The following is a 26,008-nucleotide window of genomic DNA, read 5'->3' on the forward strand; positions in this document are numbered from 1 at the left end:
GTTGGCTTACGGACAAACAAACGAGGGTATTTTATAACAGAGGCCTGTCCAGCCAATAACCAGTTTCACTTGTTCATCCACTAGTTTGCTAGGTCCTCCCAACCCCCCCTGGCTCTTTAGCTTGCACTCCCCCCCAGTTACCCCAGACCCTGATGCCTGTAATTTATTTTTTGAGACGAACATCTTCTCCATAACAAAATTATAATTACTCGGCTCTGGACCCAGTCATGTGCCCAGGTGATAGGTTCTTGGACACACATCTCTAGGCCATGCCCCAAAATGTCCATGCCCCACCCTTTTTTGGCCAATTTGAGATAGTCACACATCGGCACATGCGTACGCATTAGGCTGCTTTATAAAAATGGGTGAACATGCGCAAGTGTAGATGTGTGCCCAACTCCTGATTCTGTCGCACATCCAGCTTTTAAAAATTTGCCTTTATATTTTTTCCTGAGGAAAAATTCAATGAGCAAAATATTGCAGGGAAAAGGGCAAAAGAAACCTGGTGGTGGCCCACGTCGCTTGGGGCCACCATCATCTTTAAGAGACACACGGCCCAGAACCTCCCCACCTAATGTGCCAAGCCCCCACCCCAGGACTGTGGGTAGATCCATGCCAACCCCTGCCACCTACAGAACTGGCAAAGCAGGGGAAAAAGTTTCAAAAATAGATTTTATAGTCCTACAGCAATACTCCACACCCCTTCCCAAACCTCTCCTTTTTGTCAAAAGTTAACTCTTTACTGATCCAACCCCTCAACCGTTTCAGCATACAACATTCCCTGGTAACCTACTGTACCCCTCTGCCCTTTTACCTTAAAAAGTTGCTCTGGTCCTCAGTAGGGGCCCCCACCTTAGGCTCCCAGCTCAGGTGGCAACCTCTTTTCAAAATGGCACCACCTATCCTTTGCCCAACCAGGGAATATGTTCTGTGAAAGGAGGGGTTGGGCATGCTCTAGACTACCAGGGAATATATTCTGTGTTGGGGGTCAGAGTTAACTGCTACTGGGAAGGTGGGGTTTAGAACGGAGGATTAACTTTAGAGAAAAAGGAGGAGTTCTGGTAAGGTGGTGGAGCATTGCCACCCAACTATTAGTGCTATTCTTTAAACATTTTCTCCTCTACAGATGTTAGAGGGATGGAAGTGCAGGCATCTACCCAGACCCCTTGGATAGATTTGACACATTAGGAGAGCGGGTTTCAGAGCCATGTGGTCCTTTAAGAAGCAGGCCAGAAGCATCAGAGTGTGCGTTAGAGTCTTGATGTCTGCAGCAAAAAGTTAGCTAGAACTCTGGAGTTGACGCTAACGTTTTTCGAGCACTTTACCCTTAGGGGTAGATTTTAAAAAGCCCGCGTGAGCACATGGTCATGGCTATTTTATAACATGCGTGCATTGGCGCATGTATGTTATAAAATCTGATTTCCGCGCACAAATGTGCACCGGATTATAATGTCCATGCATGCATATTTGGGCGGGTGGCCTCCTCTGTGCGCAGGAGGGTGATTTTAAAAGAATCGTGTGGCAACGTAATCTGGCCTTTGCCCAGTTCCCTCCCAGTCCGCTCCTTTATGGGAGCGGAGGGAACTTGCCTAACCCTATCCTATCTCGCTCTTCCTCCATCCTCCCTGACCCCTAAAGCTATCATAGCTATCCCCAATATTTTTGTTTTTATACTTACTGCTCCTCTAAAGCAGAAGTCAACTCCGTGCGCCAAGCTGGCTGCCAGTGCGCACTTCCCCGGGACAAAGTCTGATGGTGCTGTCCTGGCCCGCCCCTTTTCTTCAGGCCCAGCACTTCTGCGCGTATCGGGAGTTACGCGCGTGACTGGGCCCTTTCTAAAATGTGCTCGGCGCGCGCAGGGCTCAGCCCTGTGCATAAACCCCAGTATCTGTGCGTGCGGGCCTTTTAAAATCAACTAGATACTGCAGCAAAGTAAACGATCTCCCCCTTGTTTAAAGTTGAAGGAACAGTTTCTGTCTAGAAATTTCAGAGCAAGGTATTACTAGTAGAGACTTGTTTTTGATTTCTCTGGTGGGAATGCAACCTTAGCAACATAAATTATTTATTTATATTATACATTCAATATATTTATTACCTAATGCTTGTATTATTCATTGTTACCTATTATAAGATTCACGTGTTGCCAGTTTTCAAGAGACGATAACATACACTTTGATTCTAAGGTGAATGCCCTCAGGTAAGGAATTTGATCCCTTATCTTCTAAAGGAACAATGAAAGAAAATCTAAGGTCTAGAGATCTCTAAAAAATTCCAAAGCAAAGGTACAAGTACTTGGGTCAATTATCATACAGAGGCAGCTGAGGCTGACACTGAACCCAAAGAGTACCTTTCTGTATTGTTTCACCAGACCGACCCTGTCTGCAGGGCATATTTGTTTGCATTATAACCAGAAAGTCCAACCTATTTTTCATCTCACTTAGTCACTAGCCAATTTTAGAATCAATTTAAGAAAGAAAATGTTTATTAAAGATTTTGTTAAAACATACTATAAGCATGAAAGAAAAACAATGAAGAAATGAAATAATTGCATCAGGAACACTGTTGGCTGAACAAAACATTGAAAATGATATGTTATTTCCTTTTGCTTTATTGATTTTTATATAAAATGAATAACTTGTGACTTGACTTTTCCTCACTGTACTTTAGCAAAGTATTAAACAACAGGGAGAAATCCAACAATGACATAATATTAACTAAATCAAAATTTACAAAATTGCAACTCACAAAAGGTAGTATGCCATTCTGAATGCGTTTTAGGGAGGGCTAGATAGAGGGGGGCCTCCAAATAATGTAATCTGTATCCAGTTAAGGTGTCCTGAGAATCTAGTTGTTTGAGTTTACTAGGGACCAACAGTTTTTCAACAACTGTAGTTTCCTTACTATAGGGAGAATCTCTGGTTTACACACTAAGCAACTGATTATTTCCTCTGGGACTGGTCAGAAACCCAACTCACAGGCTGATACAGTAAAGCGAGGCCACGATTACCCCATTTCTAACCCGCTTTGTACCCGCAAGCTGGCCGCGTAAGTACAATCCGTGATTCACTATCCCTTTTAACCCATCCTTACCGCTTCTTTAAATCAACGGGTAACCCTTTTTGCCCGTGGCATGTATATATGTAAACGCACCAATTAGCTATTCCCTCCCATTCAGTAACGTGTGCCCCGACTATTGCCTTTTTAACCTGCAGTTTAGCCGCGTCTTTAACCTGCTAAATTACTGCCTACTCTTACCCCTGCGTTAGAGGCAGGGGTAAGGGTAGACAGCAAACTTTCCCCCAGCCCCCGCTCAGCTGCTCTGGCCACGTCCATGGGTGCCGGCCTCACTTTCTCTTTCAGCATTCCTTCTCCTGCTTCAGCAGCCCGGGGCGGATCGGGCGCTCTCCACGAGGCGGCTTCCAGCAGCCCCCGCCGGCGAAGATGCATGAACGCACGCCTGTACTTCCAATTTGGGCGCTCAAGGCACCTTCATTGCCTTCAGCACCCAAATGGGACGTACAGGCGGTGCAAGCTCATCATGCCAAAAAAATTGCACCAGCAGGCAACTGCCTGGGCCGGGGAGGGGGGGTGTGGGAGGGGGCAGGGCGGCAGCTCCCCTACCTTTCCTGCATGCGGGACAGCTCCGGCTCGCCTGCCTGCCTCCCTCCGTTCTGCCACTCATTGCCTCCCCAGCGCCATCTTGCAGCTTGTGACGTCACACACGCCCGTTCAAGTGCCTTCTTGCGCCTTCGCTACGGGCGAGCGTTCATTCACCTTCGCCGGCGGGTGCTGGAAGCCGCTTCGCGATCCGTCCCGGGTTGCTCTCGCTGCCGGCTGCCCCCGAGAGGAGGGGAGAGAGGACTGGGGCTGCCCCGGACACCGGCACCCATGGACGTGGCCAGGGCAGGTGAGTGGGGGCCGGGGGATGGAATTAGTCGCGATCCGAAGAGTGGCATCGGTGCGTTGGATTTTAGGTTTTCTTTTGCTTAAAGTTGGGATCCACTTCCTGGTACCTGTCATTTCAAATGTCAATTGAAATGACATTTGAAATGACAGGTACCAGCGCACCCAGGATACTGTATAGGCACTGTATAGCGCCTATACAGTAAAATGGATTGCGCTTCATGGACGCGCATTGGATGTGCGTTGGACGTGGCTTGCATTTGCATGCCATTTAAATACAGTATCGAGCGGTATGTGATCTGAACTGTGCGTGCGGCAAACGCGGGTGCTCCCGGCACTAACGCACCTCTTTCTACAGCACCTTACTGTATCGGCCCGTCAGTTTTTTGACTGGGTAGCCATGAATGAGATTGTAATCCTTATGGTAGCACTGACAGCTCTTTGCATTCTCACCTAGGGATGGAGGGCTTATCAGAAGTGAAGGTGAAACGGATCTCAAAAATGGCCTGATGTATCTTAGGTTCCACGGTCTTTTTCACTATTGCTTCCAAAGAAATATTTTACAGTGCTGAAGAAGCCAATGTATTGTGGACTATGCCAAATGAATACATCTCTCACTCTGCTCCTTTTTCCTTAAGGGAAAATTATTCCTATTTCCCAGAGAGATGAAATAAACAAATGTTTACACTTCATTCCATAACTGGCCACGTTGATTTGCAAGTCCACCAAGCAGAAAGTATATAGAATGTTCTGATAAAATCAATTCCCAACAAACGCACTTCTCCAGAAAACGCTGAAAATCTTTTTAAGTCCCTCCAGATGCAGCAAAGTAAAACACGGTCCATGTCTCGGGACTATCAGTTTTTTCTACTTGGATATTATGGTAGGCAATTTTTGCTTTTTTTTTTTTATAAAGATGTATTAATTTAGTCCAACAAAAAGGTATCACCAAAATCTTGTTTGTTGACCCTTAACTCCACAGTAGACCAATATGACAAAGACAATTCTTTGCTCAAGATGGAAGGACAAATTATCAAGTGTACCTAAAACAATATCAATTAAAATCCTGTGGGTAAAAAACAACTAGGAATAGTACATTTCTCCATGTATCCTTCCTATAATGAAGGGGAAAATCGTCATGTAGCAAGAAATACGAGAATCAGCTATCTCATCCTTCTGCTGTCTTCTCTGTGAAAAGAGCATGCCCTAGGTTTAAAAAGTACAAATCATGCTTGCTTTTACACATATGACCTTGCAGAGATACTGACAGAGCAAAATTCTAAAAATTGCTTTGAGTCCACAGTGCAGCAGTTCATTCATTTTGTCACCTTTAGGATTGTAAGCAGTATTATAAAGTTGTCAGCTCTTAGCCCCCAGAGCCAGTGAAGCTGGATGGTTGGTCACCCTACCAGAAAATAGTAATATGATTTGCACTGCACTAGGGACTGGTCCTTGGAAATGATTAACTAATTACCATGTAATTCTACTATAGAAGTTTTTTTAGGTTCCTAAAATGATTTAAACAATATTTATGGCAGATGTAATAAGATGTGCGGTGAAACTGTGCATTGAAATTCAGTGTACAGCTTTTTAACCCTCACAGAAACAATAACCCGGACAGCCACGACTGTCCACGCTGGGGAGGAAGGGAAGGGGAGGCCATCTATTGCTCCTACCATGTGACAGAGGCCGGCCAATGGCACCGATAGCCTGTCACATGGTAAGGGTAAAGGGCCATCGCCCATCGACTCCATTTTAATTACTGGCAGCCGACAGCCTGAGAGTGGGAGATCGCTCCCAGGATCCCCGCTGGACCACCAGGGATTTTCGGCAAGTTTTTTTTTTTTTTGGGAGGGGGTCGGGAGGGTGGGGTGGTTGCAATTAATTAAATTTGATGGGTTGGGGTGGGTTTGGGGTTTTTTTTGTTTTTTATTACAACCCCATTCTAATTAATTAAATTGGAAGGGTCGGGGCAGGTTTTGGATATCGTTTTGGGGGCAGCCGAATTAAAATCGACCCGAACCGCGGGGAAACAAAATTTCCCACAGTGGGCCGATAACAAAGGCCAAACTGAAAGGTTCTGCTGAATCACATCTCTAATACACACTCACATATACAAAATACTCTGTAAACCAGATGTGGGATGAAATTGGCCACAGCTTTATTACAATAACAGTAGTAACAAGCTTCGTACCTGAGTCATAACCTAGGTAAGCTATCCAAGGGTCCTTCACTGTGCAGATAGCATGTCACCTCCGGCCCAGGCCCAACACAACCAAGCAAGGCCCTTTATGACCCAGGAGGAAATCACAGGGCATTCCAGTCACCTGCCACATCTAAGCAAGGTGACTGCCCCCCCTGGTTAGGGTACATCCTCCATAGGGCTCGAATGGCCAGGCGGCATATTGGAGACCTTCCTCACCTAGCTGTGACCAACGGCTAGGGACCCTTTAGGCAAGGGCTATAAACCCATCAGGACTCTGTGTATTGCACATTTCAAGTTTGCCAAAAGACATGTCCTGTTCCCATATCTGAAAGGTGCACCCCGTCGTTGTGAATCAGTAGTGAGCAATCCACACACATCCAGATGTAATGTCTTTTGTGCACGCCACCACAGCGCTCGACAAAAGTACCAATTTGTTTAATTTTTCCATCTAAAGCATCCAGAGTGGCGAGTTGAGGAACTGGCGGTGAGGGATGATATCCAATCAGATGAGAGTGGTGCTGGGCATCAACGTCATTATGACAGCGATGTCATTCCTCATATTATCTAAAATCAGGCATTCGGGCATGACTCCCAAGTCATTGCCTCCAAGGTGTATGATTATTACCTCTGGTGGGGCGAATTTTGTCAGTTGCTGCCATATCAAGGGAACCAGCTGATCCCAATACATGCCCTGTGACCCAGCCATCGCACTATGCCATCTCTTAGTGTAATGCTCAACTGTCAGCCAAGGGTATTTCTCTTTGCCCACTGCTCCACCCAAAATACAAAAGACTGTCCCATGATCCATGTGACCCGATGCCACCAGTGAGAAACTGAAAGACATAAGGTATTAGCAGCAATGTCGCAGGGGGTTATAGGAGTATACTCTGGTGTGATTCCGTGGGTCACTGCCAGTGTCTACGGTGCAATGGGATGCAGGATTTCATTCACGTGCCTAACGTAGGGCAGGTCCGCTGAGGAGCGCCATCTGCCAATACTCTGAATTAAATGATAGAAAAAAAAACACAGGGTCCAATATTGAAGAATAAATGTTTAAGTTAACCAGCAACCTGGTTATGGTGAAGCCTATCTCATCAGAATAGGCTCCCCCTTCCCCAGAATGTTCCCCAGTTCCTAATGAATCTAAAATGTTCCCAGCACCATTTGTCTCATCCACATAGTAAGACTCTGAAGCTAAGCCTGCTTCTGGGATCTTTTATGTGGAATGGGCAGCATTATTGAGAAAGCAACCCTGGAGGTTCTGGATTTCAATTTCCTTCCTAAGAGCCTAAATTTATCTCCCAGAACCTCCCTCCTGCACTTTCGTATGTCATTGGTACCCACATGTACCATAACAGATAGCTCCTATCCAGCACTCTCCAAAATCTTATCTAGATGGTATATGAGGTCAGCTAACTTTGCACCAGGTAGGTAAGTTATCAAGCAATTTTCATGCCCACCAACTATCTAGTTATCTACTTTCCAAATAAGCAAATCACCCACTATAACAGCCGTACTTACACTTCCATCCTAGGCATGGATCCCTAGAGATACATACTTGGTGCGAGAGAATAAAGCATCACCTGACATTTTTATTTGTGTCATGATTTTCCAGCCAAAAAGGTTTTTTTAAATTATTATTTATAAATTTTCAAATTAAAATCAGAACAAAGAAATTCCTTCGTTATGGAAAATATGAAATTTAGCAATGAAATATAATATTATCATAAGAAAAAACAAGTAGAAAAGAAACCAAAAGAAAATGCTATCCTCCAATATCAATCAGTACAACTTCGGAAAGGGGCAAAGAAAAATGGGGAGAATTGAAGAGAATAATTCACAAGAAATGGCTATCACATAGTTATATAATTGCAGCTATAATACAACGCCCGTATTATTAGACATTGGGGAAGCAGTTACAGATCTTCTAGCTTCCAAAAATATGTTCAGTTGTTTAGGCAGGAAGAAAATAAAACAATCAGATCTGCACTTAACAATGCATTTTCAGGAGTAAAAGAAAAACCTAAAGATATAGTTTCCTGCCTTAAAGTTAGGAAGCCTTTCCTTCTAAGTTGAGTAGCTTGGAAAAATCGGGAAAAATCCTAACATATTGACCTTAAAACTGAGGAGAACGATTCCTGAAATATCTTCGCATTACATTACTCAAATCAGTAGAGTAAATAAAAAAAATCAGTAAGGTAGAATGATAAAAAAGATCTCCAATGTAGAATCCTCAAGAAAATTTGTCAAATTAGGCAACTGAGTTTCAGCATTTTGAGAAGAAGCAGATAACTTGTTGTGGAGAAAATAGCAAGTATTAACAGATGGCATTAACTCAGTTAAGAGGTCTAAAACATCCTGAAAGTATATCTTTAAAGTCACAAATGGTATCTCCTGAAAATTTTGGGGAAATTCAAAAAATGCAAATTTAAATGCCTCATATTGTTTTCCAAATACTCAATTCATCTAGAGAGAGAGCATTGTGATTTTTGATTGTAGAAACATTTCAAATTATGCTACATATAGGAAGGCTGAAGAGTACAACATATCGGTTATAATATATGATGTATGTTAATTATAAACACCCCCTGTGATGCCCAGGAGAGACCCGCCACCGCCCCCAGGAAAATCTGCCCGGTGAGCCGAATGAGGATTGTCCCCAGTGGGCAGGATGCCAAGAGGCTAGCGGGGGAAGGTCAGCCCTGTTGTATTCTGATAATTCAATACAAAAGCATGTCTAGACTGAGCATCTCAGACCAATGGCCCGTTCAGGTCTGGTGGAGCCCCCATGCGGGTGCCTGATTGGGCTGCTCCAGATGCAATAGGAGGGGGGTTGTAGCGGCCTGAAGGAAATATACACACATATTGTGCCCGGAATGTACACAGACAGCGGCTGTGACTTAGAAACTCTCCCCCTCCCTTAGAAATTGCTACTTGCTTTTCTTGGCTGCCGGCACAAAATGTCAGCACAGCCAGACTTGCAAGATAGGTATCCACCACGTGGCGACCATATGGCCCTCTCCAATGGCATCACTCCCGGCCCTGCAGAACCAATCACCTACAGGCAAATGGTCACATGGAACACCTGGAGCTCTCTCCATCGCTGCCCTCCCACAAGGCATGCACAGAAGACAAACACAAGTGCCGGCAGGCTGCAGCAATCCTGTCCCACCAGCACACCCCCACACAGCAGTCCCACCAGGCGGTCCCATCCCGGGGCATTCTCCAAACTGCCCTGCCTTATCCAAAAGCTGCCTCTCGAAGACAGAGCAAAACCTGCTCACGTCAATGTGGGATTGTGTGGGATCAGCAGACCTTGAAATCTTTACTTTAAAATTAAAGTTTTTTGTTTTGTTTTTTTTAAACATATTGCAAATGGCACATGTAAAGGCATCCCGGAACCAAACCCCCGATTGGCAAGGGGATGACATGAACCCTGCATTCCACCTCCTAATGGCCGCACACTCTCCGGCCGAGCGTCTTCCATCTCTATTGGGTCCCTTGCTCAACCCTCATCCTGTACCCGAACACCATGTTCCTGCCTGGCATCTCTGGCTCTCTAGCTACCCCTCCTGGCCTGGTCTCCATCATGGGAGACACCCCCCCCCTCTCCCGCCACAGCTTGCTGCCCTGGTGGGGGGAGAGAAATGCATGCACATGTTGTGGCCTGCCTGATGCACCCTGCTAAGCTCCTCCCTGGAGGCCCTTGCCCCTCGCTGCTGCTGCTGCTGCTAGGGTAATTCTTTTGTGGATGGGGATAATGCTCTCCAGAGCACTGAGACGGGAAAGCTCCCCACCGCCTATTTTTCCACTACCGGTTATCATGTGCCTATTTTATATTTTAAAAATTGTTGTAGAATGCTTTGTTAGGGTCAAAAAAGAAGTTAATTAATTTTGAAATTAAATTCAAATATCAGGCACACCTTTTTACCCTAATTTCTTAAAACCATTTCTAACTTGAAAAATTATTTTTATTTTAATACTCTAGTTCAAAATCTCAACAGAGAGTAGTAATATTGGATTTGGCTATCAGTTGTTTCTATATCTTGTAGCAAGGGTGAGACAATCCTGTTTTTGTTCAAATGCACTTAAAGACTACTACAACCATTTCTAATAAACTTGGACTAAACTGGTTTTAGAACCATTACAGTTAGAGAGACTATTATAGCTTGAGTTATCCTCAAAGGAAGTTAGCAAAACAAAAAATATCAGGAAAAATTGAGGAAATGTACCCGATAACTTATACATAGAGGCATCCTGTGATGATGACCACAGTTTTCCAAACTTCTAATTAATCAATGAAAGAGACAACTGATTTGTATTTCCAAAACAAAACAAAACAGGGCCACCTGATGTACCAGTAATTATCAGGTAAAATGTTTAAAAGAAAGAGCCTATTTGCGAAAATGTGATATGGCCCATTAATCTCAGTGGAGCCTACTGATTAGTAATGCAGATTGACATGCACTGGCAACACATTTTCATTAATACTAGTTCAATCAGTACATAATTAACCAATGGAACTTGTTGCCATGGAACATTGTAATGGTAAATACCACAACCACATCCAAAATGGGGTTAGAGAAATTTACTGAAGGTAATTTAGCTATAAAATATTGAATGTAAAAGTCAAGGATATCACTTTGGGTTCAGTAAATCCATAAACCATGATGGCTGGAAAATGGAAAGACTAGACATGGGAGGTACTACTCAACAAACGACCTATTCTTTTTATACACATTCTCCAAATACCTACTCCTACTTACTTCCGTGGGAGGCAGAATGCTGGTATAATCCATAGGTATAATCCACTTTTGCAGATCTTATGATAATACTCAATATACTCTAAGAAGGGATCTTAATCAGTCCTTAATTTATGTATGATTTGACTATCTAATGTTCAAAATAAAATACCGTACATATTTGTATGTGAGAATGCAAGGGAAACATAGGTGAGATTGACAGAGAGATTATGGTATACACTTAAGGGTAGATTTTTAAAAAATATGCGCACGACTCCATGTGCACACTCTACCCGGCACGCGCACACGGATGCACAATTTTTATAACATGTGCGCACCAGCGCACGCATGTCATAAAATTTGGGCCGGCGCATGCAGGGGAGATTTGCTCAGATTATGCATGGCGACGAGATCAGGCCTTCCCCAGTTACCTCCCAGTCTGCTCCAATTAAGAAGCAGACTGGAAGGGAACTTTCCTACCCCCCCCCCCCCCACCTACTTTCCCTCCCTCTTCCCCGACCCTTTTGAAGACCCTACCTTTTAGTTGGCTTCTTGTTTTTGCACTTATGCCAGCTTCTGAGCTGGTGTAAGATACAAGCGCCGGCAGCATGCAGGAGTGCGATCCCCCCCGGCACGGCGGCAAATGGCTGCTGTACCGGCAGCCTGCAGCTCTGCCTCACACTGCCCCCTGGACCGCCCCCTCCCCACCACCCGGGACCGCACCTTGATAGAGGCCTGGCTCTTGTGCGCGTAACAGGGGTTTCGTGCGCGGCCGGGCCTCTTCTAAAATGCGCACGGCACATGCAAGGCCCGGCCGCACACGTAACCCACATTTTTTAATGCGTTTTTTTTTTTTTTTTTTAAATCAGGCCTTTAGTCCTTTAGATAACTGTGGAGAACTGCTGAAAGATTGCCACTATTCAGCTGGTAGCTGTAACCAGAAAGATTACTCCTGCTACTCACAAAGCTTCTTATGAACATAAAATACCAATTAAAAGTGATGATCTCTTTGTGATTTTAATAAGTATCTAAGGAGTTCTGCAACTAACTGAGTTTGCAGTTCCTGTCTGATATGCCCTTGAAAGTACAAAAAAAGTTATCTGATGCATTGCATAGTGAGAAATTTTGTCCTCGGTATATTCTGATTTGGTAAGAAAGCTAATCCTCTAAACAGCAAAGCCCTCTTGAATGCGCTTTCACTAGTCATTAGTTAGACTTTGGTTACACATAGCTGTCAGACTCTCAGATAGTTTTTTTTAAGCACCAGAATAAAATTAAAATTCTGATAAAAGTTTTTGAACATTTGAAGAAGCCAATTTAGCTGAATTAGAAAACAATGAAGTGATCACGGTTCTGCAAACTATCTGTTATGTGAACGGAAATGGGTGACAATGCTATGCTTAATTGGATTCTTAACATAAAAATGATTACTCTTATAATATCTGTTATTCAGCTTTATTGGAAGCAGAGCTACTATTGCTTTCCTAAAAATGTCAAAAGCCAAGTCTACAAAAGTGTTTAGAATATTCCTTCATCCTCTCCATGTACACACAACTTGGTGGAAGTCCTGTGTAATTGATTGTGCCATTGTGCTTTCTGGGTCAAGTAAAAAAGTGCTTTTGTCTGGGTGACAGGTTAAGTAACTTGTTTCTTCAAAAATCAATTTGAACTGATGTGGCCCCTGCTCCTGCCTGCTGCTCTTATGTTGTCAGATGGGAGTTTAAAAGCCCATCATTCCACTAGGAACATTGCTCTTGCAATCAGCTAACATCCTGCTAAAATAGCTTTGACTGACTTTATTTTAGATACCAGTTCATAAATTCTAATGAATTTCACAAGTAGTGTTGTCATTTTTTTTTTTATGACAGTTATATTAATTTGGAAATTTGCACAATAATTTCTTCTTGCACGCTAACCCTTGGGACCTTTAAAGTTACGCAAAAATCTGAAACTGCATAGATCCAGAATATGCACTATTAACACATTAACATAAATCTGCATTTTTAATAAGAAGACATTTGTAATCACATATTCTCAACATTAATGATATACAATAAGCAAAATCAGTTGATGAGTAATGAATTGATTGCAAGTTCCAGTGGGAGCATTGAGAGGAGAAGATCTTGCTGGTGGCTGAAGAGAATTAAGACTTTAAAAAATTGGTGTTAAGGTGAAATAGTGAAGTATATGTTTTAGTGCGTATGTTTCTGATATAAAAAGCAAGCAAATGTAGTTAATAGTTTAGAGTTTGTATGTGTCTGATATAAAATGCAAGCCAAGTTACTTAAAAGAGTTCACATTAGGGATGTGAATCGTTTTAGGACGATTAAAATTATCGTCCGATAATTTTAATATCGTCTTAAACCGTTATGGAACACAATACAATAGAGATTCTAACGATTTATCGTTATAAATCGTTAGAATCGTGAGCTGGCACACTAAAACCCCCTAAAACCCACCCCCGACCCTTTAAATTAAATCCCCCACCCTCCCGAACCCCCCCCAAATGAGTTAAATAACCTGCGGGTCCAGCGGCGGTCCGGAACGGCAGCGGTCCGGAACGGGCTCCTGCTCCTGAATCTTGTTGTCTTCAGCCGGCGCCATTTTCCAAAATGGCGCCGAAAAATGGCGGCGGCCATAGACGAACACGATTGGACGGCAGGAGGTCCTTCCGGACCCCCGCTGGACTTTTGGCAAGTCTCGTGGGGGTCAGGAGGCCCCCCACAAGCTGGCCAAAAGTTCCTGGAGGTCCAGCGGGGGTCAGGGAGCGATTTCCCGCCGCGAATCGTTTTCGTACGGAAAATGGCGCCGGCAGGAGATCGACTGCAGGAGGTTGTTCAGCGAGGCGCCGGAACCCTCGCTGAACGACCTCCTGCAGTCGATCTCCTGCCGGCGCCATTTTCCGTACGAAAATGGCGCCGGCTGAAGACAACAAGATTCAGGAGCAGGAGCCCGTTCCGGACCGCTGCCGTTCCAGACCGCCGCTGGACCCGCAGGTTATTTAACTCATTTGGGGGGGTTCGGGAGGGTGGGGGATTTAATTTAAAGGGTCGGGGGTGGGTTTTAGGGGGGTTTTAATGTGCCGGTTTTGCGATTTTTAGATTTTTAGATTTTTCACGATTTTTCACGATTTTTCACGATATTTTACCCCCCCAAACGGCAACAATACGATTCCCTCTTCCTCCCAGCCGAAATCGATCGTTAAGACGATCGAGGACACGATTCACATCCCTAGTTCACATTAGAAATCAATCAGACTTTTATCTAAAACACAGGATTATCATAGCCCTCATTAACAGCTAAATTTTAAATCCCCTGCACGCGGGGAAAATGGAGGTTATGTGCATGGTGGGGCCTTGCACGCGCTGTGCGCATTTTAGAAAGCCCAGCTGCGTGTGTAACCCCCGTTACGTGCACAAGAGCCAGGCCTCTATCAAGGGTCGGTTTCGGGGGCAGGGATAGGTGATGCTGGGGACGGGTGGTCCAGGGGGTGGGGCAGAGCTGGAGGACCCCGGTACAGCGGCCATTTGCTGTGCTGCCGGGGGATCACGCTCCGGCAGACTGCTAGCGTAAGTTCCGAAATAAAAAAATAGGGACTTCAAAGGGGTCGGGGAAGAGAGGGGAAGAGGAAGGGAGAGTAGGTTGGGGGGTAGGAAAGTTCCCCTCCCAGTCTTCTCCTTAATTGGAGCGGACTGGGAGGGGACTGGGGGAAGCCCGATCTTATCGCCGCTTGTAAACAGGGCAAATCTCCCCCCTCCCCCGCCGGCCCGGATTTTATAACATGCGCAAACCAGCGCACGCATGTTATAAAATTGCGAGTGCTGGGTAGCACGCACACATGGCGGCGCATGTGTATTTTTTTAAAATCTACCCTTAAGTGTTTAATTATCCCTTTGTAGGTCACTACCAAATTAATAGTGAGCACACCAATAAACTTAAAGGATTGTAATTTAAGTATTCCTACTTACACAGTAACCTAAACTTAAGAACGCTAAAAAATTAAGATGAAGGCAGCAATTCAGCAGCAAGAGAGGGACCTTTTTGTCTTCTGCATTGAGGGTCACATGTATGATTTTCTTACCTGCTGGAGAGAGGTTCTATGTATGCACATGGTACATAGAGCTCCTGCCTGTCAGAGAAAGAGTCTGATCTCTGGCAGACCTGAAGGAGTTGAGGCAGACAGCGAGGTATTTAGAGGAGACGTTCAGGGTCATAGTAGCCCAGTCCTAACTCTACTCTGGCAGCCCCGGTGTTGCCTTGGAGGAAGAAATTCACCTGGTTGGAGATTATTATCCTGGTATAACAGGAAGTGACCTTATAGCAAAAACTTGCGATCCAAGTGATGCATTGTTCTCTAGCACCAAGGTCAATGTCTCCTGGGGCTACTGCCCAGGAGGGAAGGGTTAGATTGGCAATCTTAGTTGGTGATTCGATTATTAGGAATGTAGATAGCTGAGTGGCTGGAGGATATGAGGATCACTTGGTAACTTGCCTGTCTGGTGCGAAGGTGACGGTCAGTTGAGTACCTTATGGATCTGTACTTGGACCGGTCCTTTTCAATATAATTATAAATGTTCTGGAAAGGGACATGATGAGTGAGGTGATCAAATTTGCAGATGACACACAATTATTCAGAGTAGTTAAATCACAAGCGGATTGTGATACATTGCAGAAGGATCTTGAGAGACTGGAAGATTGGGAGTCCAAATGAAAGATGAAATTTAATGAAGACAAGGGCAAGGTAATGCATATAAGGAAAAATAACCCATGCTGTAGTTACAGAATGTTAGGTTCGATAATAGGAGCTACCACCCAGGAAAAAAATCTAGGCATCATGGTGGATAATACATTCAAATCGTTGGCTTAGCGTGCCACAGCGCTCAAAAAAATAAACAGGATTTTAGAAATTATTAGGAAGGGAATGGTGAATAAAATGGAGAATGTCATAATGCCTCTGTATAACTCCGTGGTGAGATCACACCTTGAATAATGTGTGCAATTCTGGTCGCCATATCTCAAAAAAAGATATAATTGCACTGAAGAAGGTACATAGAAGGGAGACCAAAATGATAAAGGGCTTGGAACAGTTTCCCTATGAAGAAAGGCTAAAGAGATTAGAAGAGACGGTTGAGGGCGGATATGATAGAAGTCTATAAAATTGTGAAAGGCCTTGAACGGGTAAATGTGAACAGTTATTTACTCATTCAGATAATACAAGAATTAGGGGGTACTCCATGAAGTTTGCAAGTAGCACATTTAACTCAGCACAAAATTAAGCTCTATAATTCATTGCCAGAGGATGTGGTTAAAGCAGTCAGTATAGCTGGGTTAAAAAAATGTTTGGATATTAATCATGTTCACTTAGGGGCAGATTTTCAAAAGGTTACACGAGCCAGGCCTATTTTCAAAAGGCCCGGCGACGTTCGTAAAGCCCCAGGACATGTGTAAGTCCCGGGGCTTGCAATAAGGGGCGGGGAGGTGGTGGGGTGGGGCGGGACCAGAGTCTCCTGGCACAACAGTCATTTGCTGCTGTGCCGGGGATTGTGCGATGGTTGACAGGGCTTAAGTAAGTTTTGAAATAAAAAAAATTTGGCATAAAGGTTGGGGGGAAGGGCGAGGGAGGTAGGGGAAGGTGGGGTGGGGAGGTAGGGAACGGGGAAAGGCCGCATGGATCGGTGTGCACAACTGTGCACCCCCTTGCGCTCGCTGACCCCTGATTTTATAACATGTGCACGCATGTTATAAAATTGCGTGCCCATGTGCATGTGCCGGGTAGCGCACGCACATGGACGCGCTCGCACAAGTTTTAAAATCTGCCCCTTAGATAATAGCCAGTGCTTATTATCAGAATCAGTAGTATGGGATCTATTTAATGTTTGGGTACTTGCCATGTGCTTGTAACCTGGATTGGTCACTGTTGGAAAAAAGTTACTAGGCTTGATGGACCCTCAGTCTGACTCAGTAATCCAGCTTCTTATGTTCAAGTGTCTTTTAATACCAGATAAGCAAAAGTAGTCAGTTTTGTTATTCAACTTCTGTAATGTGATATTAATTATCAATGGCTAGCACATTTTGTAAAGCATTTAAGATGCATGCATACAACCAAAATAAAATGTATCGTCATGCAAAAAACAAAGTAGAGAAAATGGAAAATTTGCTTAAATGAAAGGTGCATGCATTCACCTTGTAATCAAGTTGAAAAATCTATAAAATGTTATATCCAAATAAAATCTCAAACTTCTTTAAAACATAACACATCTGCATGCAATTCTCTTTGGGGTAGAAAAAACAGTTAACAATTATTTATTTATTTATTTATTTAACGTCTTTTATATACCGATGAACGTTGGAAACATCTCATCGGTTTACATGGTACAAATATTAGCAACAGGCTTTACAATTATGGTTCCTGATTCACAAGACAGCTTCCTGCGAGGAGTAGGATAAAGTAAATTACTACACAATTGCAAGTGAGTAAACTGAGGGAAAGGTATAGAAAGCAACTTGACTAAGAGCACAAAAAAAATGCAAGGTAGTTGAGCATATGAAAGTCACTACTTAATCCATCACCCAGCCCCCTGCCCCTTATCCATGTCTTACCACCAAGCTTTGTAATAAATGTAAACAGCTACCAAAACTAGGAAGGTTATTGCCTAGACATGCAGCCTCTTAGGTCCTCATAGCGTTCCTGGACAGCACCTGACAACTGCTATGAGCCTGATGGCATCAGCAGTTAGTTTCAGTGGCGTTGTAGTCTGCTAATCATCCTGGCTACCCCATACCCAGCAGTATCAATAGGTTGTGCTTCCATCCCCCTCCTCCTCTTTATTTTGCCCTCGTTACTTTTTCCTTTCTGCTCTTGAGTGATTCTTTTCAATACTGCAACCTCCCAATCCTTTTTCTACCACTGTCATAGAATACAACAAATAAGGCCCATTAGGCCTATCTACTATGCTCCATCTTCACTCTTAACATTATGCCGTAGACTCCAGTGATTATCTGGATTATCTCCTTGTTTCTTTACAGCTAGGGATCCTCTGTGCTTGTCAATGCTTTCTTGAATTATACTACTCTTTTTGTCTGCATGACCTTAACAGGGAGGCCATCCCATGCATCCACCACTGAAAGTCAGCATTATTTGGATAAGTTATCCAGCTAAGTTAACCTCACTACAGAACACATTCAATTTATCCATGTACACTTTATCCAGATAAACACTTACTCAGATAAGTTTGAGGTATTTAGAGATGGGATTTTTTTTGAATCCCATGGTTTGTTGGGCTAAGCCTTGAACTTAGACAAACCATTTCAACATGAACCTCAATATTTGTGGTAAGTTCCCACCAATGCCCATGCAGAGGCATTATTCTCTTCTTTTTTCTATATGTTGCACTATTCCCTATGCACCCTAGAATCCTTCTGGTTCTAGCCACCACCTTGCCATGCTGCTGTGGATCTTTGAGATCATCAGACACAATCACCCTCTTTTGCTTGCTCAGTGTACATTAGTATCTCACTTGCATCATGTATTGCTCCCTTCAATTTCTGCACCCCATAGGCATAATGTTGCATAGGTTTGTTTGGATTCACAATGCTGGGCACCCTGACCATTCATCAAGCTTTCTTAGATCACTTTTCATTCTATCTACTCCCTTAGGAGTGTCTGCTCTGTTCCAGATCTCAGTGCCATATGCAAGAGACAAATGTTTCCTTCCTCCTCCTCTGCTACCTCAGTAATCTCTGCTGATTGAATTGTGCTTACAAGAAGGCTAAAGGATAACCACACAGAGCAGCAGTTGCAAATCCAAGCAAAAGGCATATGAGTAACCTCCATGGAGCGGCAGCTACAACCCTACAGAGAAGGCATGGGGATAACTTGTATGGAGCAACAGTTTTAACACTAATCACCTCACTGACAAACTGGATGGTCTCATTTGGTCTTTATCTACCTTCATTTACTATATTACTATATGTGATCCCTTTCTGCTTTGGCTCTTAAATTAAGCCGTACTATCTAAAGATCACTGAAGTTAAGGTAACCAACTACCTGGACATTAAAAGCATTTTCCTTTGTCAGTACCAGGTCTAATGTCACCCCCCCCCCCCCTCCCTCCCTCACTTCTACTCCCCTTGCAGGTTCTGCTACATTTTGCCTGAGGAGAGACCCTTGAAGGGAGTTCAGGATCACCCTACTTCTGATTGTGAAGATAAGAAGTGCCAAACCACGTCCAGCAGATTAAAAACTCCCAATAACAGCACTGCCGCCCTCCCCCCCCCCAAAAAAAAAAAAAAAAAAACAACCACATTGCAATCTTATGCATATGTTTGATAAATAACCATTCAACTCTTCTGTATCTCCTGGAGATTTCTCCAGTGTTGATGGAAGTGCCATTAACCCTTTCCAAAGTAACTCACAGTTCTTTCTCCTTTCTCCAAACCCCCTGCACCTCTGTTGCTTTAACATTATTTCTTATGTAAAAGTACCATTCCTCCCCCTTTTCCACACTCACTGTGACCCTCCTAGAAAGGTTATAACAGGATAATGCTATATCTCAGTCATGGGATTAACTGAACAATGTATCAATGACAGCCATAACATCTAAATTTGCCTTCGCCATTAGGACTTACAAGTTTTAGGGATTCCAAACCTGGAATTATATGAACATATATTCTCAGTTTCAGAAATTGTGTCTTCCTAGTCAACCCTCTGACTATCCTTCCTTATCCCTGCCTTGCTTGCCTTCCATCGTCTTATAAGTAATCTTGAGAGAAGCACATATTTGTGTTTTTCACCATCAACTTTACTTGTTTGAGGTGACAGCACCATTTGATCAGTTTTTATCCACCATCCTGTCCTCTATTTTACATTATTGTCAATATATTATCTGAATTGTTTAGCCAGTTTCCTGGTTCCTGTCTCAAATAGATGTAAGCTCTCTCTGTGGTACACTGAAAGTACAGTTAGTGCTGTTATGAAAACAATGTGTGCTAATATATAGCACGTAACCAACGCAGCCGCATTACGTGAAATCACAGATGTGGTGCCATTATGACCTGGATAGCCTGGTCTCAGGTAAGATAAGATATGGTGACTTTTCACTATTGAATATGTAAAGAAGCATTAAATGAAGATGGCTTACATTGGACAAAGATCGGAGTGAGCTTGGTATTTCCCCTGAAGAAACCCTATATGTGAGGGTGAAACAGAGAATTCTTTGTTGGGAATGGGATCAGATTCAGGACCAGACATAGGAACAGAAACATCAGATACTACGAGGCTTGTTATCTTTTTGCCGCTTTATATGTCAGCTGTGGAACGTGTTTTGAAGAAAGTGGAAGAATTGAGAAAATCATGTTCTTGGTTGCACTCATGGTGGTGAATAACATCTTTTTGAATAGTTCATTGAGTTGGCTAGACTTCAATTGATTGGACATGTGTATTGTTTTGCATTTTCTGATGTTCATCAGGAAACCAGTAATGTTTAGTATTTGTAATTTTTTTTTTTGGGGGGGGGTTAGTATGGAGTGTATGATGATTGTTGCACTTGGGGGTGGACCCTTGTCCTGGAGCAGTGGAGTATGGCTCCCTGGTAGGGACCAGGAAGCACCTGCCTCCAGGGGGCGGAGCACTGGAGGAGACAGAGGCTAGGATGAGCTTCACCACTGGAAGCCCGCAGACCCCCCGGGTGGAGCCTGTAGGGACCCAGGCCACTTAGACTTAGGTGGGCCTTGCAGGGTCTCCTGGAGAGGTAGTAGACAGGCGTGTCCATGGACAGCAAGGGAGCGCGGTCGGATTCGAGGCTGAAGGTCTGATGGAGCAAGGAAGACTAGAACAGCATAGCTGATTACAAGGCAAGGGATAGAGCCAGAATCAGGAGACGTGGTCAATGGCAGCCGAGGTCAGAATCCGAGGATCAGGCTGAGGAGTAGTCAACAAGGCAGGGGTCAGATTCCAGAGGTCAGACAAGGTCACAAGGCAGGCAGAGGTCAGGATCCAGGCAGCAGACAGAATGGTCAAGGAACAGGCCGAGGTCAGTACCAGAGAGACAGTCAGAGGGTACTACCTGGGGAGATGGGACAGACGGACACTGGAACAGAAGGATGCTGGAACAAAGCTGGAACAGAAGGACACTGGAACAAGGCTGTGAACGCGGAGGCCTACTAGTACACTTACAGTGCCGACCCAATTGCCAAGGTAAGGAAGTGCAGGCAGGAATTTCCTTATATTGAACATTCAATCAGGGCATGCCTCTGAGCTAGGACCCGTCCCTGGCCCTACAAGAGACCGGGCGAATCACGCAGGGGCGTGGCCAATGCCACTGGAGACGCCGAACTCCGGCGTGAGGCCTGGTGCATAGTGGAAGGCCCGGTGACCGCTGCCACGGGACGCCGTGGCCTGGAGGAGCTCGCGGCTGCCGCTGGGGAGGCCGACGACCTGTGACCATGCACGAGGTGAGCAGGCCCGTGCATGGGCCGGGCGTGGACGCGTAACAATGATTGATGTGTGGGGGTATAGTTGATTTTAGTGTGGGGTATTGGGTTATATTTCCAGCAAAGCACTTCACATAAATTAAGTTACAGTCTATATACACCACTCTTCAAACCTGTGCTAGGCCACACTTCATATTCTCTTGTCAAACCCAGTAGATTTCAATGTACTTACTTAAACTCTTGGATGGCTTCAAGCTATTCACTTCCCCTTGTTGTAGGAGGAACCGGGAGACTCTCAACCCTGTTTCCAGGATCCGACCAGGCACAGATTATTTTCTTTGTTGGTCCCAGATAGTCCCTTCACGTTTCCTTTTCCTTTACATACTTTTTATGCTTAGATCCAAATTCCAGTTACTTCACGCAGGCTCCCTGAGACACTATTGGAGTATCTCTGTCAATTCTATCCCCTGGTATCCATGGAGAGGGTCCCAACTGCTGCCTTCTCTTGGCTTGGTGACTCTTGGGGAGCCCCTGCCCTTGCTCTAAGCATGATAATATCCTTTCCCAAAAAATCCAGGCCCTAGGAGCTGAACCAGTCTGTCTGTCAAAAAATTCAGTTAGCTGGAACCTTCCCTGCTCTTTTTATCCTCTCTAATACTTCCCATAGGGGAAAATCACATTAATCACAATACATTCTTTGCACATTAAACTTTGAAATCCTTTCTGTGGCGCGCACATGTTATAAAACTGGGCATAGATTTTAAAATCTGGCTCTATATGTACATTTTCTGATCTTGTTCTGCCTTTGTTAATTTTATCATTTCATATTTTTAATTATGTATGTGTTGCTGTTATCCACTTAGAATTGAGGATTAGCAGAATACAAATTGTGTAAATAGGCAAATAAATAAAAAAATAGATAAATAAGTAAATAAATAAATAAATGCACAATGAACTGTTTGGCACTGAAATTTAAACCATAAAAAATTACAAGCACTGTAGGAATCCAATACTTATAAATTAGTCATGGTCAATATCACATATTCCAATCAATATCACATATTCCTTTATGTTATGGGTACACATTTCTCTCTTCTCTAACTTTTTAGAAAGCAGAATCTTCTATTTGGGATATCTTTGATATTGTTCTATTTGGTTGTCGATACCCTTGCAAATCTTTATTGGATAAGGGATTAAAACCTTTACATAATTTAAGCCCATTGGTAAGCAGATTTTTTGCTAGTTTATTGAACAGATCTTTACTGTGGATCTTATTACATAGGTCCCTTAGTGCTAGACACTTTCTGAATGATGTTACATTGGGAGCTTACATCTTTCCCCTAATTTTTGTGTTAGAGATCGGTTGAGTGTTACACTGGGGTAGGCTGGATTTGAGCGGTGCTCTATTGAGGGTAATTTCAACATGGTAGAAATTCTTGCTTTGGCTTATCACATAAAGTTTATCTGTGCAGTTAAAACTTTTGGTTTACAAGTAGATTGGCTTATCATTGTCCTAAATAAATATTACACAATGTTGTTGAGAGCATGCTGCCTTGAGATAGGCCATTTCTTCATCAGTGCCAGAGCATAATTCAATTGTATTCAGTATCACACCAAACAGCAGAAGCAGAGAATTATTCAGAAGCCTTTGGCCTAAAACACACAGCTTAACTGTGACTTGATAACAGTGGCCTTTCGTACCTCTTATTCAGCTTTAAAGAACCTATTCAAAATTGCCTCTCATTTTACCTGCAAAATACACGCAATATCGGTTAAGTCTGAAATTTTCCCTGTTTCTAGAATTCAATTATTTATATTGTGTAGGAGAAGAGAATGTTAAGGTAAACCCCATGCACGACAATATAGAACTTAAGTAATTCTTTGCAAACACAAAAATATAGAATATGACGGCAGATAAGAACATTAAGATAGGTCTGCCCAGTTGTATTCCTGTTCCAGTACCATAGACCTCAGTTCATTTGAAGCTGTCCCCTCACTTCATGACCAGAAGGAGAGATACAAAGTCATTCAGTGAGAAGATTTAGCCACTAATTAAAGCTTTAAAGGAACATGATTTTCTAGTCTTTCCATGATATCAATCTATAAGATGAATGGCCCTAATGCAGAATTGGAGTGTGCAGGCCATGGGATGTCATTTCATTTGTCTCATTTCATTAAAGGGAGGTTCTTATCCAATTTCTGTTTTATTGGGGGCTTTTTTTTGCTTGTTTCAGCAAACATTGTGCAATGTTTCTGAATAATGGGCACTACTTACAAACTGCACACTATTTCTAAATAGCATATACTATTTGCAAATAGTGCATGCTATTAAAACAGTGTATGCTATTCAAAAATAGCATGCACTAAAAAGGAAAGAAGAAAAAATGCATTTGTATTGCTTTCACTATCATTGCATTGAAAAACAACATGAAATGATATAGACTATGTCAATGAACTTGTCATTTCAAATGAAAGCACATCCCTAATGCATAATAATTATAGCAATGTATTTTCTTGATTTTAACCAAATTTTTGTGTGTTATCATCATAATAATAATATACTAGAGTCATTGGTTTGAATGTCAGATATTTATTCAAAATTTCTCACCAGGCTTCCCTTCAAACACTTTGACTATAGTGGAAGAAAGCAGTTTCTCTGCAGTTTTATTCATATTATCCATCTATTCTTGCACTTCACTGTAAGCGAGCACGTGATTAATGACTCCAGCACCACAGATTTGAAGTGGGGTAAAAGTATAGTATGAAGGCCTTCTTTCACTTTCTTTTTTTAATGTTGGTTTCCTAAATGTAATCCTGTCCTGTTTTGCCCCAGATGGTTTAAGTGCATCACCATATATTTTTTTATTTTAAGAGACCAGCACTTTTATGTACTATGTTGAAGAATAAAGATGACTGGCCATAACAAAAATAATGATCAGTTTTAATGACTAAATGCTAGAAAAGAAGATGAGGCTAGTAGGCAAGTTTCAGACAAAAGTTTTGACTGATTCTATTGGCGCTCCTAGATTTCATTTCAAAATAACTTTCAGAACGCCGAGTTTCATTTACTCCTGATTTCAAATTGTGCCGCGCTCTAGTTGCCATGCCGTCGTGTGTTTGATTACTAGCTTCTTTTTTACATGTTGGGCTCTAAGATTTCAGTGACAATACAGCTTGCTCCCTCCCCATATCCATTACCATATAGTAAGCTGTCGCTTCATATGGATTGTAAGCGGAGTAACCAGCAAACTGAAGGTTACTGTTAGTTACTGGATTGCATGCAGGCTTTTGTTTCCATGTTAGCTTGCCAAGATAATAATAATAAATTGTTATCTCTAGGAGAATACACAGTTTTATCCAAGAGACAGAATATTTCAAGCAGAAAACAAATCCAGGCTATATCCAGAAGTTGGAAAAGCAGCAGTGAAGTTGCACCAGAAATACACTCGGGGGGGTGGGGGGGGCAACTTTCTCATCACCTGTGTAATTGCAAATATGCAAGCACTTTCACCACAAGCACTTTGCAGCTAGTTTTCAAAGATACTACCTGGCTCATTTTTTTCCAATAAAATTAGCTAAGAAAGTGCATCGTCTAGAAATACCCATGCACTTTGCGCCGGCTGTGTGTGGGTAGCTGAAAGGTAGCAAAATAGCATGCCTACTTTGGAAAATATTGACATGCTATTCACTGCCCCGGGCTAACCTCCCTACCCATCCGCATCCCCAACCCTGGGAATCCCTCCTTTCAAGGCAGCCAAAAGTATATACATCATGGAACCTTAAGTCTTCTTTTAGCCAGACTGACTGCATGAGGGTCATTTTCAGACATCGCTATTTTCTGGCTCTAAGTATTGCCCTTTTAGTTCATAAAGATTAACATCTGATGTAAGCTAGACAGTTACATCATCTGCATACATACTGTGGAGGATGTAAAGAAACAAATGACTGCAGGTAGGCGGCTTCATAAAAAAAAAAGTCTCGAACCGATTTTAAGCCTACAGCTCTGGTTTTGGTTTCTGACTGCTCCACAGCAAACACGGGAACTGAGTGTCAATGAAAGCAATAATCTAATGCAGATTTAAATGTGCACTGACATGTAACACTAATTGGTGATGTACAACAAAGCAGTCCACTGCCCGCCTTACCATGGGGAAAGGTTAATCTGGTTTGCATCCGGCTGCTCCAAGTCAGGAAATTCGCCTGCAGTCCATGTGAAACAACGGTACTCCGTGACAGCATCTCCAAAGAATTACCTGTCGGAAAAAAAAAAAATGATAAGAATGGGAAAAGGACACTTTTGTCTCATTCTGTTCTACCATTTTATCAGAAACATTCAGTATATGGCCTCAAGTGCATTTACCTTCACAACTGTGTAACTTTAGGCAATATTTCAAGGACTTTTCTGTTTGTATTTACTGAGTATTTTTTTCCTCTCTCCCACCCTAACTTCATTATTTTAACGGTTGCTCATTTCAAATTGAAAACATTTAACTGTATTTTCTTTCCCAGTTTAATTTCTGTATCTGCTACTCAGCATGAAAAGGTGTATAAAATATAAGGGAATGCTAAATCCTGATGCTCTCCAGAAACAGCCCGACAGAAAGGGCACACAGAGACAGCTGCCATTTTAATTCAATTCCTCTTTCCTAAATTGCATTAGGCTAGTTGCTCCCTCACAGAGAGCATCACACTTCTTTAAGACATCATTAAAATCTGCATTATGGGA

This window comes from Rhinatrema bivittatum, chromosome 1, assembly GCF_901001135.1.
Source record: "Rhinatrema bivittatum chromosome 1, aRhiBiv1.1, whole genome shotgun sequence".
Classification (NCBI taxonomy): Eukaryota; Metazoa; Chordata; class Amphibia; order Gymnophiona; family Rhinatrematidae; genus Rhinatrema; species Rhinatrema bivittatum.